We start from the raw sequence: 6,356 nt of genomic DNA, 5'->3' as shown, positions 1-6,356 counted from the left end.
CTTTGATGGCTTTTTTCCCCAAAAATGTAGCACGAGTCGCACACGTCGTTTCACAAAATTTTTGTACAAAACTGTGAGGGTTGGTGGGTCATCGCGATGCAAATTCGAAACGGACGATCAGTGATATTCAAAATGCAACTACTACATATAACATATGTACATTGAAATCAAATGAGTGGTCATTTCAGTCTATAGCACACTACACATGTTGAAAGATTAATGAGAAGAAGAGACGTAATCTAAGATGTGACTGACAGGGCCTCGCTTACCATATGTACAAATGTTTGCAACGCACACAGGCGGCCGAAATTGAATGGCGGCCGAAATAAATAAGAGTTGAAAAAATATATTCCTTAAAAAATACGAAACAAACCTCGTAATTTTTAAAATGCATTTGGTTGTCTTGTTTGTATACTTGTGGATTGCTGTTGCAAGTTACAACTTGTAACACACCCGAACTACACAATTCAGGGAAATAAAGGAATACCAGGTTTAGCTTCGGTCCGTATACATAGAGCTAAGTCTTTAATGTTCTATTATCTTTGCCACTGCCAGATGTATTTCTTCGAGGATGTTATGTAAGTATTGGTTGGTCATCAAACGAACAATTTCCTAGATGTGGAATGGAGGGTAAAATCACCATATTTTCATGAATGAACTTGAAAACCTTCAATCTATCTTGTCATCTGGTAGTGTTCAGAACACTTTCCGTCTGTTTTTCTGGTTAATTTTTATTGTGATTCAAATTTTCAACACTATACCCCGAATTAATATGGTTTATACAAATGCTGATAAAATTAAAGAGCGGCCTCTCTCTTCTCCTCTCTACATACCTAAAGAATAAAATAAAATAATAAATTAATAACTAATTTGAAGCAAGAAAAAAATTATATTTGTACAGTCAATACTTTTAGATAAAATGATCTTGAAATTTAAAGACAGCGGCTGTAGTTCATTCATGAACGTACTAGTTATTTCATAAACGAAACAATCTGGCCAGTTATAGTGTATACAAAAGAACAAATTGATAAAACGAACTAATTTGTCCATGCACAAACTGCATACATACATACTAGGCATAAGTATTCTCAATCCTCTACTTTGTATTATGTATACTTACCCTGGGTTGCAATTTCAAAAATTTTCGGACGAGAAATAACGCTGTAATGTGGTTTCCATAGGATTTCCCTTTTAAATACTTGGCGTTTTGACATCTCAAAGGTTTTGAGAGCTCAAAAGTTTTGACAGCTAAAAGCGACACCTGGTGAGCCTGTTTGAAGATAGCATTTGACATTTGACAGTTCGTGTGGGGTTAGTTGAACAAACCAGAATGTTCGAGAACGAGCGAAATGTACACTTGTACTGTAACATATTATACAAATACATACAAGAATTGTACTAATATTTGGCAGAAATTATTCAAAACGATTTTTCGAACATTCTAGAAAGCCAAATGAATCTACAGACCGTATTAGAAATCGAACAACGAATCTTCAATTTATTAATTCGATGCTCTCATCAGCTCCATTATAGATGATTATCACTAGAATTTCACATCGAAACAAACATTTAATCACACATTTAGAAAAATTATCATCAGTTTCTAGAGCAAAATGAAAGTAGATCTATAAAATTAAAAAAATAAATGGTCATACCAATTTCAATCGAACTGTCTAAAAAAGTTATGCCCTAATTGTCATAACTATGTATGTACATAAGATTCAATAGCATTACTCAAACCATCCAAAAATATAATAAAAATTCGTATTTGACAATCAAACCACAGACCTTCAGCATCAGAATTCAATGATTTACCGATTAAACAATACCGTAGCTGCATTGTTAAAATAAATTGCCGGTACTGCACTTTGCATCGTCTTTATAATTGATGGCCACCGTATATACGTATGTATAATATTACACCTCGAAGTCGCATATTCAGCATTCAATAAGCCTGACAATGATGATGGTGTTGTTAATAATAGCAGTTTAAATATGGCGAAAGGTGCACGAGACAAGCGTTTACGTATGCATAAATTACAATATCAAGAACTCGTTAAACGGCGCGACATTAATCAGTCATAAATTTTAGCGATCTGCGTGAATTCCATAAAAAAATTAAAAATATCAGAATTCAGAACTACATAAACCACATCTGGGATTATTTTGTATTAATAAATTAATAAGATTTGCCGTTTTGTAAAGATTCATTTATTCATTATCTTGTACATTTTTTTGTGAATATTCACACATTCTATATGATATTCATATATTTTTCCCAGAACTTTGATTGTTTATCATTAGGCAATACAATTTATATTGCTACAGTGCGTCATTCTTGTTTAATTCAATCCAATCCAATCCATCCAATCTTATATAAAATCGAAACGGCATCTATAATTCGTTTCTGATTGGTTGGATTGGTCAAAGACTTTTGTGATTGGTCGGTCGTTAAATAATATATTGTAACGTAGAGATTAGGTGAGTGGCGCTCGTGGACCGATGGTTTACTAGCGCAGATCACCTGATCTCTCCTTCCCGCCAAAATGGCATCTACGAATGAATGAGCCGTATGCAACGGCCAATGGGATCGCCTGACTCATCAACCAATAGTTGTGGAGCCCAAACGGGTATAAATATGGGGCACTCTCGGCTTGGAAACCCATTCCGACCTGGAGCGCCGATGAGAGCAGACCAATAAACCGCTACTACAATATTCCTGCGTCTTTCTCTCCGATTCTGGAAGCCCCCACTTTACGTTCACGTAACAATATATTTTTTTTTGGATTCAAATAAATTTAATAAAAAAACAAATGAAGATTTTTTCACGGTTCGACGATATTCTCACTACTAGAATGCATTTCCATTTCAAGTTAATTTTAATTTATCCGTGCTAAAATGGAAGAGATTGTCAAAAGTAGAACCGAGCGAAGCCGGGTAGCACCACTAGTGATATACAATATAATAAATATGCCATCACTAATCGAGAGATAATTTTGGATGTGCAGCAATTATTACTTTACCTTATATATCCTTTACTAATAATAAATGTAATTCTACCCAGGGATTAAAATATCGGTTTTTGGCCAAAATTTAACCTTCGGTCCTACTTGTAGTACAAAAAAAAGTCTATCGGTAGTACCGAAATATAATAAGTCAGTTGAATTGTTTTGCATTTAGAAGAAAACGTTGTATCAACTAGACTAATCTATACAATTAGTCGAAGAATGAGTCATTCATTCAACATTCAACATCCTTTTTGACCTGCTATCCAAAGGAGCCGCTAAGTGTACCATAAACTTAAAATCAAAGATAAAGTATGCTGAAAATTTGGTACTTGCCTATATACCTGACACTATTTCTGAATACATATATTGGTTGATTACTGTCTGTTGAAAATGAGAAGCTTCATCGCCTTCGAATTTTTTTAGAAAATTATTTTTTTCACTTGGCAATTATTTTAATACATTTACGATATTCAAAAGCTAAAACAATCCAATCAAAGTTTGATTTACTTTTTTTTTGACACTCACTGATCGGTAATTCATGTAGAAGGATTTGGCACATTATTTTGTATTTTAATTATGAAAATAATTTATTAAATAAATTGATTAAAATAATCTGAAAATGAATTAGAATTTTATTGATAATTAATTAAATCTTATTGCACTAATTGCTTAAATAAATCAATACTGGAACTACCGGTAGTGGGAAAATTTCGATAGTACCGGTAGTGACAATGTCGGTATTTTTCGAATACCTAGCTTCTACGGTTTTCTATTGAAAATTTTTAGAAGCTGTGGTTTGGCACGTGATCCGTTTATGAGTTGGCGATTGGCCCGATTAGAGACGCCAAGGGACGAGCTCTTTTATTCAAATAATGCCCAATTCAAATTTAGGGAAATTCACTCCACCGGTCATTCATCATGTATCGAATTTCTAAATCGATACGTGTGCTTCAGGGGTACTAAACCATGACTCTTACAGCGAATTTCTCCGAGTGTAAATAAAAAAAAATGTAAAATCAACATTCATTTTATTGTAATTATTGTAAATTCCAACATTTTTCTAAACAATTAAAGCCAAATAAATTCAATTACATGTACACCTTATTAGCAGATAACAGATGAAAGTGTGTAACACGGAATCTCGCTTTAAATATTCATGTATAATTTTAAATATTTTTCAATCAAACGAAGGTATAAGTTTACAGTCGACCGATTTTAACAAAAATTTTATATTAAATGGACGCTCACATTCCATTCAATTATATTCTCGCTTGAAAATAATTTGCGTACATTTTTATCCCTGAATCAGCAATCAATGATTTCTGATTCGAATTTACATATACACGAACGGCTATCCCTCGTTTTTAATGTCTTTTTTTTTCCACATTCAAATAAAGCGACTTTCCCCCAAAAACTGAAATGCATTAGGGATTGCGCCATTTAACTGAATATTTCCGAGTGCAGCGTTAAAATATATGCATTTTTTTTGCACCGGCTGCCGAAATCAGAATAGAGTGAATTTTATTTCACAGAAATAAATGAAAAAAAAATAAACATAAAAGAGGCGAGATTAAATCAACTTTGAAAACGAAACATCTGTCGTACGCGTGCCCGCCAGCGACATTTTCAAAAACGAACGGATTTATTGTCGTTTAGCGCATTTTTTCCCCAAAAACGCATTAAAAAAGCGTAAAAAAATTATGAAAATAATAATAAAAGGCTTAAACTTCATTGTCCGGACGTTCATCCCTTTCGGTACCTGAAATGATTCCCGAAATAAAAAAAAGTGTCACCCTTCTGGAAAGTGTGCCGAATTCGCAACGAAAATAAAGGGTACACGTGTTTAAACTGTACACGTAAAAAAAGTAGGTCAAAAACGTTACACTTGCCATTTCCCCTTTCCCCCTATCATCCATTCGATGTTATAAAAATAAAATAAATTAAAAGAAAATAAAGCAAAGGGTAGATAGTGTTCGATGCACGTTATAAAAAGGGGTTTCCAGCTTTTTATCCGGATTTTTTTTACAAATTTCGGGAAAAAAGTTCAATTGTGATCATTTACTGAAATGTAAAAGGATTATTTTATAGGGACGTTATTTATGGTGCGTTGAAATACTCATTTTAGAAAATGTAATTTAGTAGTTTCTATCTCTGATTTTACAGAACTTCAAATTTTTTTTATAATTGTTACATCTGCTTTTAAAGAAGGCAATGCTTACATACATATATGTATGTATATATACGTATTTACATCATCCAATAAATTAATAAATCCAAATATGTAAAAATTATTGACTAATAAAGAAAAACATGGTTTTTAAGTATGCAGTCAGGTTATTGTATTACTAAGTATAAAGACAGATACGTTTGTATAAAGTGACTAATTTCGTGATAAATGTTGTTAAAATCAATTTCATATATAAATATCCAAGTGTACATTTCGTTCGTTCATGAACATGCCAGTTTATTCGTACTCAAACCAATCTGACCAGTTATATTGTACACACAAGAACAAATTTTAAAACGAACTATTTTCTTCATGCACAAGCTATTGACATTAGTTTAAGTATTCTCAATCGTTTGTCCCGTTTTCTATTATGTATATTCTTACCCTGGGTTGCAATATTTTTAATATTAGCAAAAATGGGAAATAAAGAATGTTGTAATATAGTTTCCATGGATATTCATATTTAAGTAATTGTGTTTTGATATCTCAAAGGATTTGAAAGCTTAATGTTTCATACGAAACCTAGTGAACCTATGTACATATGTATTTGAAGATAGCTTTTGACTGTGTATCAATAAATCGTGTATTAACAAACTAGTATGTATAGTCATGAACGAACCGGAGTGAACACTCGGACTGAAATATATATTTATGTGTTTATGTAATATGTAATAATTTATATCAGCCGCTTTCTTTAGATTTTAAGATCATTTTATGTAACAGTGTTGAAATTAAAAAGTTCATGCGACACCTGGTGAATCTATTTGAAGACAACTATTGACTCTTAGCACTTAAGCTTAAACTAATAGATCGTGTATGAACTAACTAGTATGTTCATGAATGAATCGAAATGAACACTTGAATTGTAACATACAATACACTCGTATGTAGATTATATAGAAATTGTAACTATGTATAAGTTGAATTATTATTCTTGAAGATGTATTTTGATTCTTAAAAGCTTTTTGTTTGTTCAAAAATATGCTCATTGTTCAAAAAACGTCTCAAGTCTATTCTAATAGGTACTAATCCAGTGATCATTACCTTCTTGTTGTTCATATACATATGTATATTATATGTATACTCTTATTTTAATGGTAGTGTAATTTTATATAATATGT

Source organism: Arctopsyche grandis, chromosome 6 (assembly GCF_051622035.1).
Source record: "Arctopsyche grandis isolate Sample6627 chromosome 6, ASM5162203v2, whole genome shotgun sequence".
In the NCBI taxonomy this organism is placed as follows: Eukaryota; Metazoa; Arthropoda; class Insecta; order Trichoptera; family Hydropsychidae; genus Arctopsyche; species Arctopsyche grandis.
The sequence above is the reverse complement of the archived record's forward strand: the minus strand, read 5'-3'. Positions refer to the sequence as shown.